The following is a 20,714-nucleotide window of genomic DNA, read 5'->3' as shown; positions in this document are numbered from 1 at the left end:
TGAGATCCGATGCTCATAAGAAGGGGCTCCGTGCGGAAACGTATGGTACAGTCCAATCTTTCATTATTTACACAATTGATGTAGAGGGGTCTGGCGAGACTGGTCACTGGGATGTTGAACCTGTTGACGAGAGAGGCCAAAATAAAATTTCCTGCAGATCCAGAGTCCAAGAAGGCCACTGTAGAGAAGGAGAAGGCAGAGGCAGACATCCGCACAGGCACAGTAAGACGTGGAGAAGCAGAGTAGACATCAAGGACTGTCTCACCTTTGTGCGGAGTCAGCGTACGTCTTTCCAGGCGGGGAGGACGGATAGGACAATCCCTCAGGAAGTGTTCGGTACTAGCACAGTACAGGCAGAGGTTCTCCATACGGCGTCGTGTCCTCTCTTGAGGTGTCAGGCGAGACCGGTCGACCTGCATAGCCTCCACGGCGGGAGGCACAGGAACAGATTGCAGGGGACCAGAGGAGAGAGGAGCCGAGGAGACGAAACGCCTCGTGCGAACAGAGTCCATATCTTGGCGGAGTTCCTGACGCCTTTCAGAAAAACGCATGTCAATGCGAGTGGCTAGGTGAATAAGTTCATGTAGATTAGCAGGAATTTCTCGTGCGGCCAGAACATCTTTAATGTTGCTGGATAGGCCTTTTTTGAAGGTCGCGCAGAGGGCCTCATTATTCCAGGACAATTCTGAAGCAAGTGTACGGAATTGTACGGCATACTCGCCAACGGAAGAATTACCCTGGACCAGGTTCAACAGGGCAGTCTCAGCAGAAGGGGCTCGGGCAGGTTCCTCAAAGACACTTCGGATTTCCGAGAAGAAGGAGTGTACAGAGGCAGTGACGGGGTCATTGCGGTCCCAGAGCGGTGTGGCCCATGACAGGGCTTTTCCGGACAGAAGACTGACTACGAAAGCCACCTTAGACCTTTCAGTGGGAAACAGGTCCGACATCATCTCCAGATGCAGGGAACATTGGGAAAGAAAGCCACGGCAAAACTTAGAGTCCCCATCAAATTTATCCGGCAAGGATAAGCGTATCCCAGGAGCGGCCACTCGCTGCGGAGGAGGTGCAGGAGCTGGCGGAGGAGATGACTGCTGAAGCTGTGGTAGCAACTGTTGTAGCATAACGGTCAGTTGAGACAGCTGTTGGCCTTGTTGCGCTATCTGTTGTGACTGCTGGGCGACCACCGTGGTGAGGTCAGCGACAACTGGCAGAGGAACTTCAGCGGGATCCATGGCCGGATCTACTGTCACGATGCCGGCTGGCAGGTAGTGGACCCTCTGTGCCAGAGAGGGATTGGCGTGGACCGTGCTAGTGGACCGGTTCTAAGCCACTACTGGTTTTCACCAGAGCCCGCCGCAAAGCGGGATGGTCTTGCTGCGGCGGTAGTGACCAGGTCGTATCCACTAGCAACGGCTCACCTCTCTGGCTGCTGAAGATAGGCGCGGTACAAGGGAGTAGGCAGAAGCAAGGTCGGACGTAGCAGAAGGTCGGGGCAGGCAGCAAGGATCGTAGTCAGGGGCAACGGCAGAAGGTCTGGAAACACAGGCAAGGAACACACAAGGAACGCTTTCACTGGCACTAAGGCAACAAGATCCGGCAAGGGAGTGCAAGGGAAGTGAGGTAATATAGGGAAGTGCACAGGTGAAAACCCTAATTGGAACCACTGCGCCAATCAGCGGCGCAGTGGCCCTTTAAATCGCAGAGACCCGGCGCGCGCGCGCCCTAGGGATCGGGGCCGCGCGCGCCGGGACAGAACAGACGGGGAGCGAGTCAGGTAGGGGAGCCGGGGTGCGCATCGCGAGCGGGCGCTACCCGCATCGCGAATCGCATCCCGGCTGGCAGCAGGATCGCAGCGCCCCGGGTCAGAGGACGTGACCGGAGCGCTGCAGCGGAGGGAGTGAAGCGAGCGCTCCGGGGAGGAGCGGGGACCCGGAGCGCTCGGCGTAACACCACTGCACAGTGATCTCCAAACTGCAGTCCTCCAGCTGTTGCAAAACTGCAAATTCCAGCATGCCCAAACAGCTGTCTGGGCATGCTGGGAGTTGTAGTTTTGCAAGATCTGGAGGGCTAGAGTTTAGAGACCACTGTATAGTAGTCTCGAATAGTGTTGGGCGCGAATATTCGCATTTCAAATTTTTATCGTGAATATTGCAAATTCGCGAATTTGCTAATATTGCGAATATATTCGCTATATATTAAAAATTACAAATATTCACTTTTTTCCGCATATGTGAATATTCGCATATTCCTTCTTTCACTTGTGGGCCAATTAGAACGATGCAAATTCACTTGTGAAAGGTTATCAACAACATCCCTAGCAACCAATAGTAAAGTTGCCCACCCCCTCACGTTTTTCTTCCTTGAATAAGTGAATATGCGAATATAACGAATAAGCGAAATTTGCGAATACAGGATGAATATTCCTCTATATATTTGCGAAATATCGCAAATTTGAATATGGGCAATGCTGCTCATCACTAGTCTCAAACTGTAGCCCTCCAGATGTTGCTAGGCAACTCACCGACTTCCGTAGTCTGCAGCAGGGAGCCAGCAGCTCGTCATCGCTGGCTGCCGATCAACGCCCGCTGCTGCCGCCGATGGGTAAGTGAACCTTCTGCGCTGGTCACCGTCGGTTCCACCAATCTGTCCAGACCACAGTGGGTGGGCAGAGCGGTGGAACTGAACTTTAACCCCCCCGCCCTCAGTCTGCTATTGGTCGTCGCTTCTGAACGACCAATAGCAGGGATAGGAGGGGTGGCACCCCTGCCACCTAACTACTATCCTTTCAGGGAAATGTGGGTCTCTTGGACAACCCCAATCCCCCTTATTTTCCAGGTCACCGAAGACCTGTATGACCCGCAATTGCCGCAATCGCCAACTTGGAGGCCTCATGACCCCCCTGGGCATTTGCACGGGGTGCCTGTTGATAGATATCAGCAGTCACCCCAGTCTGGTCCCTGTCTGGCACACTGGGACCAAAATTCCCACGGGCGTACAAGTACGCCCTTTGTCCTTAAGTACCAGCGAGCAAGGGTATTTTGTTATACCAACTGGTTCCAGAAAGTTAAATAGATTTGTAAATTACTTCTATTAAAAAAATCTTAATCCTTCCAATAATTATCATCTGCTGAAGTTGAGTTGTTCTTTTCTGCCTGGCAACAGTGCTCTCTGATGACATCTCTACTTGTCTCGGGAACTGCACAGAGTAGAAGAGTTTGCTACGAGGATTTGCTTCTACTCTGGACAGTTCCTGAGACAGGTGTCATCAGAGAGCACTTAGACAAAAAAGAACAACTCAACTTCAGCAGCTCATAAGTATTGAAAAGGATAAAGAAAATAATAAATGTAATTTACAAATCTGTTTCACTTTCTGGAGGCAATTGATATATATATATATATATATATATATATATATATATATATATATTTTTTTTTTTTTTTTTTTTTTTTTTTTTCTGGATAACCCCTTTAACTACTAAAGGCCTGTTTGAGCATTTAAACTATTTTTTTTCCCATGTTTTCATTCTTTCCTCTGAAGAATGATTACTGTTTTTCTGTTGATTTAGGTGTACTAGGGCAAGTTATTTTTGGAGTACACAGCATTTATTGAATATCTGTATTAATTTAGGAAATGTATTTATTTATTTATTTATTTTTGCTCATTATGTTTTTTTGTGTCAATGCATTATACTGTATTTTAATTGGAATCATTCAGCATCTTATATTTAAAATCATAGTTTTTTTAATTATCTATTTATGCACAGACACTTGAAATCAAAATGGTTCAAAGACAGATAATTTTTCATGCCCACATTTAAATTGTAATTCAAGCGGGGAAAAAAATATTTAAACTTTGACATGTGCCTTTGCTTTTGAAAGATATTTAAAAACCTGCCTGATTTTGTTACATTAGCCCTAGTGGTGACAAGGTGATTTTAGTGCTCTTACTATTTCTATTGTGCCCCTGAAAACCCCCTCCATAGATTGCATCTTCTCATTCCTTACACCTCTGGCAGTAGGATAAGAGCTTGGTTGCTTGCCAGCAGTACTCAGACCTGTACTACCTTTCCTTCCTCTGGTCAATCACAAAACAGCAACTACTCCCCTCTGCTATGCCATAATATAGTGGAGAAGAAACTATACTAGACTTAACAGGCTGGACGTGTATAATGATTTACACAAAACAGCACTATAGACGACATTTGACAGAGGGGTATTATGGATGCTCTGGCTTTGCAAGGTGCCATGTGGTTATGTGAGCAAAATGGATTACAGCAACAGGATTACAGCAAGTAAGTGGTTACATTACAAAAGTCTAAGCAGTAAACTGCTGCTGCTGCTGATGAGGTCGGGTTAAAGGTAGGGGGTTCAAAGGATTACATTCAGTAGAAGTACATTTATTTACACAAATTAAACCTTCTTACATAGTAACATAGTTCATATGGTCGAAAAAAGACCAGAGTCCATCAAGTTCAACCTATAACTCTAATGAGTCCCTACTGAGTTGATCCAGAGGAATGCAGAAAAAAAAAAAAACTTCATACTCAGGTAAAAATTATTTTTCGACTCCAAATATGGCATCAGAATAGATCCCTGGATTAACCTTCTGTCCCTATAGATCTAGAATCCATAACCTGTAATGTTGTTATTCTCCAAAAATGCATCCAGACCCATTTTAACCCCTTAAGGAGCAGGACGTAAACGTATGTCCTGTGAGCTGGTACTTGACGCACCAGGACGTACATTTACATCCTATACATAACCATGAGCATCGGAGCGATGCTCGGGTCATGCGTGGCAGGTCCCAGCTGCTGACAGCAGCCAGGGACCTGCCGGTAATGGCCGACATCCACGATCGCGCGGCTGTCCGCCATTTACCCCTCAAAGGCCGTGATCAATACAGATCACGCCATCTGCAGCATTGCGGTCACTAAAATGGATGACCGGATCGTCCGCAGCGCTGCCACGGGGATCCGATCATCCAAAACCGCAGACCGAGGTCCCCTCACCTGCCTCCGCTGCCTTCCACGGGTGTTCAGCTCTGGTCTGAGATCGAGCAGACCAGAGCAGAAGATGACTGATAATACTGATCAGTGCTATGTCCTGATGAAATGATTGCTATAAATAGTCCCCTATGGGGACTATTAAAGTGTAGAAATACAAGTTTAAAACGTTTTAAAATAAAAAATAAATATATTTAAGCGCAACAGTAATTGAAAGTATGTTATCATGGATATCATTTTAATCGTATTGACCCCCCAAAAAAAGAACACATGTCATTTCTGCCGTAAATTGTACGGCTTGAAAACGAAACCTTCGAAAATTTGCAAAATTGCGATTTTATTTTTAATTTCCCACCCAAATAGTATTTTTTTGGGTTGTGCCATACATTTTATGGTAAAGTTAGTGAAGGCATTGCAACGAACAACTGGTCACACAAAAAATAAGCCCTCATTCTAGTCTGTGGATGAAAATATAAAATAGTTATGGTTTTTTGAAGGCGAGGAGGAAAAAATGAAAATGTAAAAATAAAATTGTCCTTAAGGCCCAAATGGGCTGAGTCCTTAAGGGGTTAAGTTCTTTTATAGGGCACACCATGACCACCTCCTCTTACAGAAAATTCCACAGTCTTGCGGCTCTTACAGTAAAGAACCCCTGTCTGTGCTGGTGTAGAAACCTTCTTTCCTCAAGACGTAGAGGATGCCCCCTTGTTATAGATGCAGTCCTGGGTATAAATATATCATGGGAGAGATCTCTGTACTGTCCCCTGATATATTTATACATGGTTATTAGTTCGCCCCTAAGCCTTCTTTTTTCTAAACTAAATAACCCTAATTCTGATCATTTTTCTGGGTACTATAGTCTATTACTCTCGTTGCCCATCTTTGAACCGTTTCCAGCTCCACTATATCTTTCTTGTACACTGGTGCCCAGTACTGTACACAGTATTTGTATTTGCCTTGGTCGCAGCTGACCGACACTGGTCACTACAGCTAAATTTACTATTAGAGATGAGTGAATCGAAGCAGACGAACCCAAATTCATTACGAATTTCAGGATTTATTTGATTTGCAACGAATGCGAATATCGCCTCGATTTTATCGCGCAAATAGCTTCATTAAACACCATTTTACAGCGTTCCATGCTCCAGGACACCTAAAATGGCGGATCCACATGTCTGTAAATGGGGCAGGGGATGCTGGGAAGGCGGGAAGGCAAGGCGGGAAGGGTGGTAGACGGGATGACCCTGAATCACATGCAGGATGCAGCCTATCAGCATTCATTGACCCCTGTGATGTAACAGCCCTATATAATCGGCAGCCATTTTGCGGCTGTTCATTTCATGCCATTCACTGCAGAGAGAGAGGACGGCTGCGTGTCTCCGTGTTTTACAAAGACAGGCCGATTTTTTCACTGCCAACTGCTAGTCACATCATCGTTGTAGACAGAGAGCAGTGCAGTGCTTTGCTTGTTCTCACTTAGAAGGATTTTTACGCCATAAACCTCCCAGTCACTTTTTTCAGCATTTTATCAGAGAGGGGCAGATAGCTTTTCGTTGCCTCATACATATCAACAAGCTGCCTTAACTTCATGAACCTTATCACAGGAGGCAGGAATGATTTTTAAGCGCAATTCAGTGTATTTTTTGCCCAAGAAATCATCTGCTGCTTATACTAGTCTGTAGACGGTATAATTACCAGCAGTTCACACCGTTCTTAATACTCTGTGACAAGTGCAATTTTTTTTTTTTTTTTTTGTGGTGCTGCACTGTTGTGTCCTGCTGCTGTGCAAAAATATGTTTTTTCAGCAAACTGTAGTGCATTTTTCTGCCCTCATACATGCAAACCACATACCTACATCTAAGTAGTGCACTTTTTTGTACTTGTTAATCTGTAACAAGCCTACATACAGTGAAAGGCCAGGGAAAATTAATCAATGTCTGTTTCATGAAAATACATTTTCCAAGTGTACTGTAGCGCATTTTTTTGCCCTCATACGTGCATACCACATACCTACATCTAAGTAGTGTACCATATTGTACCTGTTAATTTGTTAAGGGCCTACATACTGTAAAAGTCCAGGCAATAGCACTCACCGGCTGGTGTTTGAAAAAAAAACTGGGTTTTTAATGCGTATTGTAGCGCATTATTTCACCCTCATCAGTGCATACCGCATACATACATCTAAGTAGTGTACCATTTTGTACCTTTTAATCTGTAAAGGGCCTAAATACTGTGAAAGTCCAAGCAATAGTACTCGCTGGCTGGTGTTTTACAAAAGTACAGAGTTTTTAGTCGTATTGAAGTGCATTTTTCTGCCTTCAGCAGTGCATACCGCATACATACATACATACATACAAGTAGTGTATCATTTTGTAACTGTTAATCTGTCAAGGGCCTAAATACTGTGAAAGTCAGGGCAGTAGTACACACCAGCTGGTGTTTTACGAAAATAAGTTTTCCAAGTGTACAGTAGCGCATTTTTTGGTCCTCATACGTGCATACCAGATACCTACATCTAAGGAGTGCACTTTTTTGTACCTGTTAATCTGTAACAAGCCTACATACTAAGAAAGGCCAGGGAAAAGTAATCACTGGCTATTGTTTTATGAAAATACGCTTTCCAAGTGTACAGTAGCACATTTTTTTGCCCTCATATGTGCATACTGCATACGTACATCAAAGTAGTGTACCATTTTGTACCTGTTAATCTGTCAAGGGCTTACATACTGTGAAAGTCCAAGTAATAGTACTCACCGGCTGGTGTTTTACAAAAATACAGAGTTTTTAGTATTTTAGTGCATTTTTCTGCTCTCATCAGTGCATACCGCATATGTACATCTAAGTAGTGTACTATTTAGTAATTGTTAATCTGTCAAGGGCCTAGATACTGGGAAAGGACAGCCAATAGAACACACCTGCTGCTTTTCTAGACAAATACTGTTTTATGTGAAGTGAAGCGTGTTGTACTCCCCTCAGGGAGGGGAGTACCTTTTCAGGGAGGGGAGGGGGGGGCCTTTTCTCCGCGCTTCGGGCCTGCGCAACGTCCCTGTGCGTCGTCGTCAAGGCAACGTCACTAGTCCGGGACAGGCCCGTAGTGCAGAGAAAAGGCCCCCCCCCTCCCCCCGGTGAAAATGGACAGCCCGCAATGACTAACCCTCCCCCACCGGATTGTCCCTGCAGCATAGATGGCCTGGACCAGCTCACCCTAACTTCCCGCTGAAGGGAGGTGAGTACAAAAGAAAGGGGGGGGGGGGGCTGGATGATGACGAAGACCACAGTGGTCTTTAACCTGCGGACCTCCAGATGGCTGTCCGGGCATGTTGGGAGTTTTAGTTTTGCAACATCTGGAGGTCCACAGGTTGAAGACCACTGATGAAGGGATTGACAGGCGGTGATGATGAAGGGGAGGGGATGATAATGAAAGCCACAGTGGTCTTCAACCTGCGGACCTCCAGAGGTTTCAAAACTACAACTCCCAGAATGCCTGGACAGCCAATGGCTGTGCGGGCATGCTGGGAGTTGTAGTTTTGCAACATCTGGAGGTCCGCAGGTTGAAGACCACTGATGAAGGGATTGACAGGCGGTGATGATGAAGGAGGGGGATGATGACGGGCATCTGGATAATGACATGGGGGGATGATATATTTCCCACCCTTGGCTTATAGTCGAGTCAATAACTTTTCCTGGGTTTTTGCCGTGAAATTAGGGGCCTCGGCTTATATTTGGGTCCTGTATGACCCGAAATTGCCGCAATCGCCAACTTGGAGGCCTCAGGACCCCCCTGGGCATTTGCACGGGGTGCCTGTTGATAGATATCAGCAGTCACCCCAGTCCGGTCCCTGTCTGGCACACTGGGACCAAAATTCCCACGGGCGTACAAGTACGCCCTTTGTCCTTAAGTACCAGCGAGCAAGGGTATTTTGTTATACCAACTGGTTCCAGAAAGTTAAACAGATTTGTAAATTACTTCTATTAAAAAAAACTTAATCCTTCCAATAATTATCCTCTTCTGAAGTTGAGTTGTTCTTTTCTGCCTGGCAACAGTGCTCTCTGATGACATCTCTACTTGTCTCGGGAACTGCACAGAGTAGAAGAGGTTTGCTACGAGGATTTGCTTCTACTCTGGACAGTTCCTGAGACAGGTGTCATCAGAGAGCACTTAGACAAAAAAGAACAACTCAACTTCAGCAGCTCATAAGTATTGAAAAGGATAAAAAAAAATAATAAACGTAATTTACAAATCTGTTTCACTTTCTGGAGTCAATTGATATATATAATATATATATATGAAAAATGAAGGGATGTCCAGCTCAGGTTCCAAGCAATACGAAATAATTTATTCAGCAGTAACACGACATGATGACAGGTAGGTATATATATATATATATATATATATATATATATATATATATATATATTTTTTTTTTTTTTTTTTCTGGATAACCCCTTTAACTACTAAAGGCCTGTTTGAGCATTTAGACTATTTTTTTTTCATGTTTTCATTCTTTCCTCTGAAGAATGATTACTGTTTTTCTGTTGATTTAGGTGTACTAGGGCAAGTTATTTTGGAGTACACAGCATTTATTGAATATCTGTATTAATTTAGGAAATGTATTTATTTATTTATTTATTTTTGCTCATTATGTTTTTTTGTGTCAATGCATTATACTGTATTTTAATTGGAATCATTGAGCATCTTATATTTAAAATCATAGTTTTTTTAATTATCTATTTATGCACAGACACTTGAAATCAAAATGGTTCAAAAACAGATAATTTTTCATGCCCACATTTAAATTGTAATTCAAGCGGGGAAAACAATATTTAAACTTTGACATGTGCCTTTGCTTTTGAAAGATATTTAAAAACCTGCCTGATTTTGTTACATTAGCCCTAGTGGTGACAAGGTGATTTTAGTGCTCTTACTATTTCTATTGTGCCCCTGAAAACCCCCTCCATAGATTGCATCTTCTCATTCCTTACACCTCTGGCAGTAGGATAAGAGCTTGGTTGCTTGCCAGCAGTACTCAGACCTGTACTACCTTTCCTTCCTCTGGTCAATCACAAAACAGCAACTACTCCCCTCTGCTATGCCATAATATAGTGCAGAAGAAACTATACTAGACTTAACAGGCTGGACGTGTATAATGATTTACACAAAACAGCACTATAGACGACATTTGACAGAGGGGTATTATGGATGCTCTGGCTTTGCAAGGTGCCATGTGGTTATGTGAGCAAAATGGATCACAGCAACAGGATTACAGCAAGTAAGTGGCTACATTACAAAAGTCTAAGCAGTAAACTGCTGCTGCTGATGAGGTCGGGTTAAAGGTAGGGGGTTCAAAGGATTACATTCAGTAGAAGTACATTTATTTACACAAATTAAACCTTCTTACATAGTAACATAGTTCATATGGTCGAAAAAAGACCAGAGTCCATCAAGTTCAACCTATAACCTTAATGAGTCCCTACTGAGTTGATTCAGAGGAATACAAAAAAAAAACTTCATACTCAGGTAAAAATTATTTTCGAGACTCCAAATTTGGCAGCAGAATAGATCCCTGGATCAACCTTCTGTCCCTATCGATCTAGAATTCATAACCTGTAATGTTGTTATTCTCCAAAAATGCATCCAGCCCCTTCTTAACCCCTTAAGGGGCAGGACGTAAACGTATGTCCTGTGAGCTGGTACTTGACGCACCAGGACGTACATTTACATCCTATACATAACCATGAGCATCGGAGCGATGCTCGGGTCATGCGTGGCAGGTCCCAGCTGCTGATAGCAGCCAGGGACCTGCCGGTAATGGCCGACATCCACGATCGCGCGGCTGTCCGCCATTAACCCCTCAAAGGCCGTGATCAATACAGATCACGCCATCTGCAGCATTGCGGTCACTAAAATGGATGACCGGATCGTCCGCAGCGCTGCCACGGGGATCCGATCATCCAAAACGGCAGACCGAGGTCCCCTCACCTGCCTCCGCTGCCTTCCACGGGTGTTCAGCTCTAGTCTGAGATCGAGCAGACCAGAGCAGAAGATGACCGATAATACTGATCAGTGCTATGTCCTGATGAAATGATTGCTATAAATAGTCCCCTATGGGGACTATTAAAGTGTAGAAATACAAGTTTAAAACGATTTAAAATAAAAAATTATTATATTTAAGCGCAACAGTAATTGAAAGTATGTTATCATGGATATCATTTTAATCGTATTGACCCCCAAAAAAAAGAACACATGTCATTTCTGCCGTAAATTGTACGGCTTGAAAACGAAACCTTCGAAAATTTGCAAAATTGCGATTTTATTTTTAATTTCCCACCCTAATAGTATTTTTTTGGGTTGTGCCATACATTTTATGGTAAAGTTAGTGAAGGCATTGCAACGAACAACTGGTCACACAAAAAATAAGCCCTCATTCTAGTCTGTGGATGAAAATATAAAATAGTTATGGTTTTTTGAAGGCGAGGAGGAAAAAATGAAAATGTAAAAATAAAATTGTCCTTAAGGCCCAAATGGGCTGAGTCCTTAAGGGGTTAAATTCTTTTATAGGGCACACCATGACCACCTCCTCTGACAGAGAATTCCACAGTCTTGCGGTTCTTACAGTAAAGAACCCCTGTCTGTGCTGGTGTAGAAACCTTCTTTCCTCAAGACGTAGAGGATGCCCCTTTGTTATAGATGCAGTCCTGGGTATAAATATATCATCGGAGCGATCTCTGGACTGTCCCCTGATATATTTATACATGGTTATTAGTTCGCCCCTAAGCCTTCTTTTTTCTAAACTAAATAACCCTAATTCTGATAATTTTTCTGGGTACTATAGTCTATTACTCTCGTTGCCCATCTTTGAACCGTTTCCAGCTCCACTATATCTTTCTTGTACACTGGTGCCCAGTACTGTACACAGTATTTGTATTTGCCTTGGCCGCAGCTGACCGACACTGGTCACTACAGCTAAATTTACTATTAGAGATGAGTGAATCGAAGCAGACGAACCCAAATTCATTACAAATTTCAGGATTTATTCGATTTGCAACGAATGCGAATATCGCCTCGATTTTATCGCGCAAATAGCTTAATTAAACACCATTTTACAACGTTCCATGCTCCAGGACACCTAAAATGGCGGATCCACATGTCTGTAAATGGGGCAGGGGATGCTGGGAAGGCGGGAAGGCAAAGCGGGAAGGGTGGTAGACGGGATGACCCTGAATCACATGCAGGATGCAGCCTATCAGCATTCATTGACCCCTGTGATGTCACAGCCCTATATAATCGGCAGCCATTTTGCGGCTGTTCATTTCATGCCATTCACTGCAGAGAGAGAGGACGGCTGCGTGTCTCCGTGTTTTACAAAGACAGGCCGAATTTTTCACTGCCAACTGCTAGTCACATCAGCGTTGTAGCTGTGCGGGCATGCTGGGAGTTGTAGTTTTGCAACATCTGGAGGTCCGCAGGTTGAAGACCACTGATGAAGGGATTGACAGGCGGTGATGATGAAGGAGGGGGATGATGACGGGCATCTGGATAATGACATGGGGGGATGATATATTTCCCACCCTTGGCTTATAGTCGAGTCAATAACTTTTCCTGGGTTTTTGCCGTGAAATTAGGGGCCTCGGCTTATATTTGGGTCGGCTTATACTCGAGTATATATGGTAAAGCAAGCTGAGCAAAGCATTGTGCAGTGACCTCAGAGAGTGACTTGTCAACGGCATTAGTGTGCCCATTTGCTGCATACAAATCTCACATATCACACTACACTACAAAGCAAGCTTAACAAAGCACTGTGCAGTGGCTGACCTCAGACAATGACCTGTCACCTACTATGTCTAATTGCTGCACTGCAAATCCCCACAATATGACTGCAGAACAAGCCCATAGAAAGCTATAAAAATACAATAATTTGTTGAACAAAGCAGTGGGATTACCTTTATTTTAACAAAAATACACATTTATAGTGCTGATAGTGAATATAGTATAGGAATCTAAGGCCAAGTTATAAGTATTTGCTGGGTTTTATCAAACACATAATATTTTTACCTGGGTTTAACATAAATACACATTTAAAGTGTTAGCAGTGAATGTAGAATAGCCATCTAAGGCCAAGTTATGAGTATTTTCTGAGTTTAATCAAACATTTAGTGTTTCTACCTGGGTTTAACATAAATATGTAATGAAAGAATTGAAAGTGAATGCAGAATTTCCAACAAACAACAAGTTACATGTATTTTATGGGTATTATTAAACATACTATATTTCTATGTGTGTTTAATATAGATACACATTGCAAGCATTTAGGACTAATGTGGAATTGTAATCTAAGGCCAAGTTATGAGTATTTTTGGGTTTAACCAAACATACAGTATTTCTACCTGTGTTTCACACAAATAAGCATTAATATCATTGACAGTTAACACAGAGTAGCTATCTAAGGCCAAGTTCTGGGGGTTTGCTGCAAAAAAAAACACATCATCTGTAGCTGTGTTAACATAAATATGCATTTCTAGCATTGAGAGTAAAAATTAAGTAGGTCAGTGAAAAATCGTTCAAGGTCTTCTTGAGAGAAGGAAGAAGAATTTGACGATATGACTAGAGATGAGCGAATCAAGATGAAGGATCCAAATTCGTTATGAATTTCATGAAACTCGATTTAGTGCAGTCCAGGCTCCAGGGCATCTAAAATAGAGGATCCACTTGTGAGGACAGGGGGCAAGGAACTCTGGGAAGGCGGGAACAATGGTAGATAGGATGACCCTAATTCACATTCAGGATGCACCCTATCAGCAGCCAGTCACCCATGTGATGTCACAGCCCTACAGTGGGGATCAAAAGTTTGGGCACCCCAGGTAAAACATTATTTTAATGTGCATAAAGAAGCCAAGGAAAGATTAAAAAACTCAAAAAGGCATCAAATTACACATTAGACATTCTTATAATATGTCAACAAAAGTTAGATTTTATTTCTATCATTTACACTTTCAAAATAACAGAAAACAAAAAAATGACATCTGCAAAAGTTTGGGCACCCAGCAGAATTTATAGCATGCACTGCCCCCTTTGCAAAGCTGAGACCTGCCAGTGTCATGGATTGTTCTCAACCATCATCTGGGAAGGCCAGGTGATGTCAATCTCAAAAGTTTTAAATCCCCAAACTCATCTGACCTTGCCCCAACAATCAGCACCATGGGTTCTTCTAAGCAGTTGCCTAGAAATCTGAAACTGAAAAGAGTTGATGCTCACAAAGCTGGAGAAGGCTATAAGAAGATAGAAAATTTTTTTCAGATGTCAATGTCCTCTGTTCGAAATGTAATTAAGGAATGGCAGTTATCAGGAACAATGGAAGTTAAAGCAAGATCTGGAAGTCCAAGAAAAATATCAGACAGAACAGCTCGCAGGATTGTGAGAAAAACAATTCAAAACCCACGTTTGACTGCACAATCCCTCCAGAAAGATCTGGCAGACACTGGAGTTGTGGTACACTATTCCACTATAAAGAGATACTTGTACAAATATGATCTTCATGGCAGAGTCATCAGAAGAAAACCTCTTCTACGTCCTCACCACAAAAATCAGCGTTTGAACTTTGCAAATGAACATAGAGACAAGCCTGATGCATTTTGGGAACAAGTTCTGTGGACCGATGAGGTTAAAATTGAACTTTTTGGCCGAAATGAGCAAAGGTATGTTTGGAGAAGAAGGGGAACAGAATTGAATGAAAAGAACCTCTGTCCAACTGTTAAGCATGGGGGTGGATCAATCATGCTTTGGGGTTGTGTTGCAGCCAGTGGCACAGGGAACATCTCAAGAGTAGAAGGAGAACTGTTACGCCGAGCGCTCCGGGTCCCCGTTCCTCCCCGGAGCGCTCGCCTCATCCTCGCTACTGCAGCGCCCCGGTCAGATCCACTGACCGGGTGCGCTGCGATACTGCCTCCAGCCGGGATGCGATTCGCGATGCGGGTGGCGCCCGCTCGCGATGCGCACCCCGGCTCCCGTACCTGACTCGCTCTCCGTCGGTCCTGTCCCGGCGCGCGCGGCCCGGCTCCCTAGGGCGCGCGCGCGCCGGGTCTCTGCGATTTAAAGGGCCACTGCGCCGCTGATTGGCGCAGTGGTTCTAATTAGTGTGTTCACCTGTGCACTCCATATATATACCTCACTTCCCCTGCACTCCCTTGCCGGATCTTGTTGCCCTTGTGCCTAGTGAAAGCGTTCCCTTGTTTGTTCCTAGCCTGTGTTCCAGACCTCCTGCCGTTGCCCCTGACTACGATCCTTGCTGCCTGCCCCGACCTTCTGCTACGTCCGACCTTGCTTCTGTCTACTCCCTTGTACCGCGCCTATCTTCAGCAGTCAGAGAGGTTGAGCCGTTGCTAGTGGATACGACCTGGTCACTACCGCCGCAGCAAGACCATCCCGCTTTGCGGCGGGCTCTGGTGAAAACCAGTAGTGACTTAGAACCGGTCCACTAGCACGGTCCACGCCAATCCCTCTCTGGCACAGAGGATCCACCTCCAGCCAGCCGGCATCGTGACAGTAGATCCGGCCATGGATTCCGCTGAAGTGCCGCTGTCAAGTCTTGCCGACATTTCCACGATGATCACCCAACAAAATCACCAGCTGGCATACTTGTCCTCCGTGACACAGCAACTGAAGTCACAGTTACAGCAGATGCTGTCACTGACACAGCAGCGGCAACTACAACAACCATCTCCTCCGCCGGCTCCTGCAACTCCTCCGCAGCGTCCGGCCGCTCCTAACCCCTGCTTGTCCCTGCCGGACAAATTTGATGGGGACTCTAGACTCTGCTGTGGTCTCCTTTCTGGAAAGGCCTTGTCTGGGGCCACACCGCTCTGCGACCACAATGATCCTGCCACAGTCACAGTCCAGTCCCTCTTCGTTGAGGTCCGTAGTGTCTTCGAGGAGCCTGCCCGAGCTTCTTCTGCCGAGACTGCCCTGCTGAACCTGGCCCAGGGTGTTTCTTCCGTTGGCGAGTACGCCATTCAGTTCCGTGCTCTTGCTTCCGAGTTGTCCTGGAATAGTGAGGTCCTCTGTGCGACCTTTAAAAAGGGCCTATCCAGCAACATTAAAGATGTTCTGGCCGCACGAGAAACTCCTGCTAACCTACATGAACTCATTCATCTTGCCACTCGCATTGACATGCGTTCTTCCGGATGGCGTCTGGAGCTCCGCCTGGATATGGACTTTGTTCGCACAAGGCGTTTTTTCCCCCCGGCTCCTCTCTCCTCTGGTCCTCTGCAATCCGTTCCTGTGCCTCCCGCCGTGGAGGCTATGCAAGTTGATCGGTCTCGCTTGACACCTCAAGAGAGGACACGACGCCGCATGGAGAATCTTTGCCTGTACTATGCCGGTACCGAACACTTCCTGAAGGATTGTCCTATCCGTCCTCCCCGCCTGGAAAGACGTACGCTGACTCCGCACAAAGGTGACACAGTTCTTGATGTCAACTCTGCTTCTCCACGCCTTACTGTGCCTGTGCGGATATCTTCCTCTACCTTCTCCTTCTCTACTATGGCCTTCTTGGATTCCGGATCTGCAGGAAATTTTTTTTTGGCCTCTCTTATCAACAGGTTCAACGTCCCTGTGACCAGTCTCGCCAGACCCCTCTACATCAATTGTGTTAACAATGAAAGATTGGACTGTGCCGTGCGTTACCGCACGGAGCCCCTCCTAATGTGCATCGGACCTCATCACGAAAAAATTGAGTTTTTGGTCCTCAGGTTCTTTGGCCCCAAGAAGAGGGGGAGACCCAAGGGGGGGGGTACTGTTACGCCGAGCGCTCCGGGTCCCCGTTCCTCCCCGGAGCGCTCGCCTCATCCTCGTTACTGCAGCGCCCCGGTCAGATCCACTGACCGGGTGCGCTGCGATACTGCCTCCAGCCGGGATGCGATTCGCGATGCGGGTGGCGCCCGCTCGCGATGCGCACCCCGGCTCCCGTACCTGACTCGCTCTCCGTCGGTCCTGTCCCGGCGCGCGCGGCCCCGCTCCCTAGGGCGCGCGCGCGCCGGGTCTCTGCGATTTAAAGGGCCACTGCGCCGCTGATTGGCGCAGTGGTTCTAATTAGTGTGTTCACCTGTGCACTCCATATATATACCTCACTTCCCCTGCACTCCCTTGCCGGATCTTGTTGCCCTTGTGCCTAGTGAAAGCGTTCCCTTGTTTGTTCCTAGCCTGTGTTCCAGACCTCCTGCCGTTGCCCCTGACTACGATCCTTGCTGCCTGCCCCGACCTTCTGCTACGTCCGACCTTGCTTCTGTCTACTCCCTTGTACCGCGCCTATCTTCAGCAGTCAGAGAGGTTGAGCCGTTGCTAGTGGATACGACCTGGTCACTACCGCCGCAGCAAGACCATCCCGCTTTGCGACGGGCTCTGGTGAAAACCAGTAGTGACTTAGAACCGGTCCACTAGCACGGTCCACGCCAATCCCTCTCTGGCACAGAGGATCCACCTCCTGCCAGCCGGCATCGTGACAAGAACTGGATTCAATAAAATTTCAGCAAATTTTGGATGCTAACTTGATGCCATCTGTGAAAAAGCTGAAGTTAAAGAGAGGATGGTTTCTACAAATGGATAATGATCACACACCTCGAAATCCAAGGGGGATTACATCAAGAGGCGTAAACTGAAGGTTTTGCCATGGCCTTCAGAATCTCCTGACCTCAACATAATTGAAAATCTATGGATAGATCTTAAAAGAGCAGTGTGTGACAGACAGTCCAGAAATCTCAAAAGAACTGGAAGACTTTTGTAAGGAAGAATGGGCAAAGATGCCTCAAACAATAATTGAAAGACTCTTGGCTGGCTACAAAAAGCTTTTACAAGCTGTGATACTTAATAAAGGGGGCTGTACAAGATATTAAAGGGGTACTCCGCCCCTAGACATCTTATCCCCTATCCAAAGGATAGGGGATAAGATGTTAGATGTTAGCTGCTGCTGGGGACCCCGGGGATCCCTGCTACAGCACCCCGCTGTCATTACTGCGCAGAGCGAGATCGCTCTGCACGTAATGACGGGCAATACAGGGGCTGGAGCATCGTTACGTCACGGCTCCGCCCCTCGTGATGTCACGGCCCGCCCCCGTCAAAACAAGTCTATGGGAGGAGGCGTGGCGGTCGTCACGCCCCCTGCCATAGACTTGCATTAAGGGGACAGGCCGTGATGTCATGAGGGGCGGAGCCATGACGTCACGCTGCTCCGGCCCCTGTAACGCTCGTCATTACGCACAGAGCGAACTCGCTCTGTGCAGTAATGATGGCGGGGTGCCGCAGCGGCGATCCCCGGGGTCCCCAGCAGCGGGACCGCGGCGATCTAGCATCTTATCCCCTATCCTTTTGATAGGGGATAAGATGCCAGGGGTGGAGTACCCCTTTAACTCTGCTGGGTGACCAAACTTTTGCAGACACCATTTTTTTGTTTTCTGTTATTTAGAAAGTGTAAATGATGGAAATAAAATCTAACTTTTGTTGACATATTATAAGAATGTCTAATCTGTAATTTGATGCCTTTTGGAGATTTTTCCATCTTTCCTTGGCTTTTTTTTGCGCATTAATACACATTTTTACCTGGGGTGCCCAAACTTTTGATCCCCACTGTTTATAATCAGCAGCCATATGTGGGCAGTTACTTCATTCATTAGATTGCAGAGAGATAGGACAGCCTGTGTGTGTGTGTGTGTGTGTGCGTGTGTGTGTTACACAGAAAACCTTTTTCCAGCAGCGTTTTACCTTCTAGTCATGTCAGCATTCTGGTGGGCAGAGAGCAGTGCTTTTTTCCACTGAAAAGGATTTTTACTGCAGTCATCAACCTCCCAGTCACTTTCTACAGCATTGTTTTACAGAGAGGGGCAGTGAGCTGTATGTTGCCTCATACATTTCAGCAAGCTGCCTCAACTTATTAAACCTTAGCAGAGGAGGCAGAAATAATTTTTCAGCTCAATTCTTTGTCTTTGTTCCCCAACAAATCATCTGCTGGTTGTACTAGTCTGTAGATGGCACAATATCCAGCAGTCCATTCCTAATAGTCTTTGAGAGAGTGCAATTTTGGGTTTAGTACACAGCTTTTGTGTGCTCCAACACTGTTGTGTACTGCTGGTGTTGTGCAAAAATACGTTTTTTTAACCCCTTCATGACCCAGCCCATTTTCACCTTCAGGACCTGGGCATTTTTTGAAAATCTGACCACTGTCACTTTAAACATTAATAACTCTGGAATGCTTTTACTTATCATTCTGATTCCGAGATTGTTTTTTCGTGACATATTCTACTTTATGTTATTGGTAAAATTTCGCTGATATTTGCATCATTTCTTGGTAAAAAATCTAAAAATTTCATGAAAATTTAGAAAATTTTGCATTTTTCTAACTTTGAAAGTCTCTGCTTGAAAGGAAAATGGATATTCCAAATAAATTACATATCGATTCACATATACAATATGTCTACTTTGTGTTTGCATAAAAAATTGACAAGTTTTTACTTTTGGAAGACAGCAGAGGGCTTCAAAGTTCCGCAGCAATTTTCCAATTTTTCTCAAGATTTTCAAAATCGTAATTTTTCAGGGCCCAGTTCAGGTTGGAAGTAGATTTTAAGGGTATTCATATTAGAAATACCCCATAAATTACCCCATTATAAAAACTGCACCCCCCAAAGTATTCAAAATGACATTCAGTAAGTGTTTTAACCCTTGAGGTGTTTCACAGGAATAGCAGCAAAGTGAAAGAGAAAATTCTAAATCTTCATTTTTTACACTCGCATTTTCTTGTAGACCCAATTTTTGAATTTTTACAAGGGGTAAAAGGAGAGAAATCACCCTTAAATTTGTAACCCAATTTCTCTTGAGTAAGGAAATACCTCATTTGCGTATGTAAAGTGTTCGGCGGGCGCAGTAGAGGGATTTTGGAGAGTGAGTTTTTCTGAAAGGGTTTTTGGGGGGCATGTCCCATTTAGGAAGCCCCTATGGTGCCAGAACAGTGGACCCCCCCACATGTGACCCCATTTTGGAAACTATACCCCTCATGGAATTTAGTAAGGGGTGCAGTGAGCATTTACACCCCACTGGCGTTTGACAGATATTTGAAACAGTGGACTGTGCAAATGAAAAATTTTATTTTTCATTTTCACAGACCACTGTTCCAAAAATCGGTCATACACCAGTGGGGTGTAAATGCTCACTGCACCCCTTATTACATTCCGTGAGGGGTGCAGTTTCCAAAATGGGGTCACATATGGATATTTATTGTTTTGCGTTTGTCAGAACTGCTGTAACAATCAGCCACCCCTATGCAAATCGCCTCAAATGTACATGGTGCACTCTCCCTTCTGGGCCTTGTTGTGCACCCCCAGAGCACTTTGCGCCCACATATGGGGTATCTCCATACTCGGGAGAAATTGCATTACAAATTTAGAGGGTCTTTTTTCCCTTTTACCTCTTGTGAAAATGAAAAGTATAGGGCAACAACAGCATGTCAGTGTAAAAAAATTATTTTTTTACACTAACATGCTGGTGTAGACCCCAACTTCACCTTTTCATAAGGGGTTAAAGAAGAAAAAGCCCCCCAAAATTTGTAAGGCAATTTCTCCCGAGTACGGCGATATCCCATATGTGTCCCAAAACTGTTGCCCTGAAATACGACAGGGCTCCAAAGAGAGAGAGCGCATTTGAGGCCAGAATTAGGGATTTGCATAGGGGTG

The sequence above is a fragment of the Hyla sarda genome, chromosome 4 (genome assembly GCF_029499605.1).
Source record: "Hyla sarda isolate aHylSar1 chromosome 4, aHylSar1.hap1, whole genome shotgun sequence".
NCBI classification, from domain to species: domain Eukaryota; kingdom Metazoa; phylum Chordata; class Amphibia; order Anura; family Hylidae; genus Hyla; species Hyla sarda.
Note: the sequence above shows the minus strand (reverse complement) of the source record.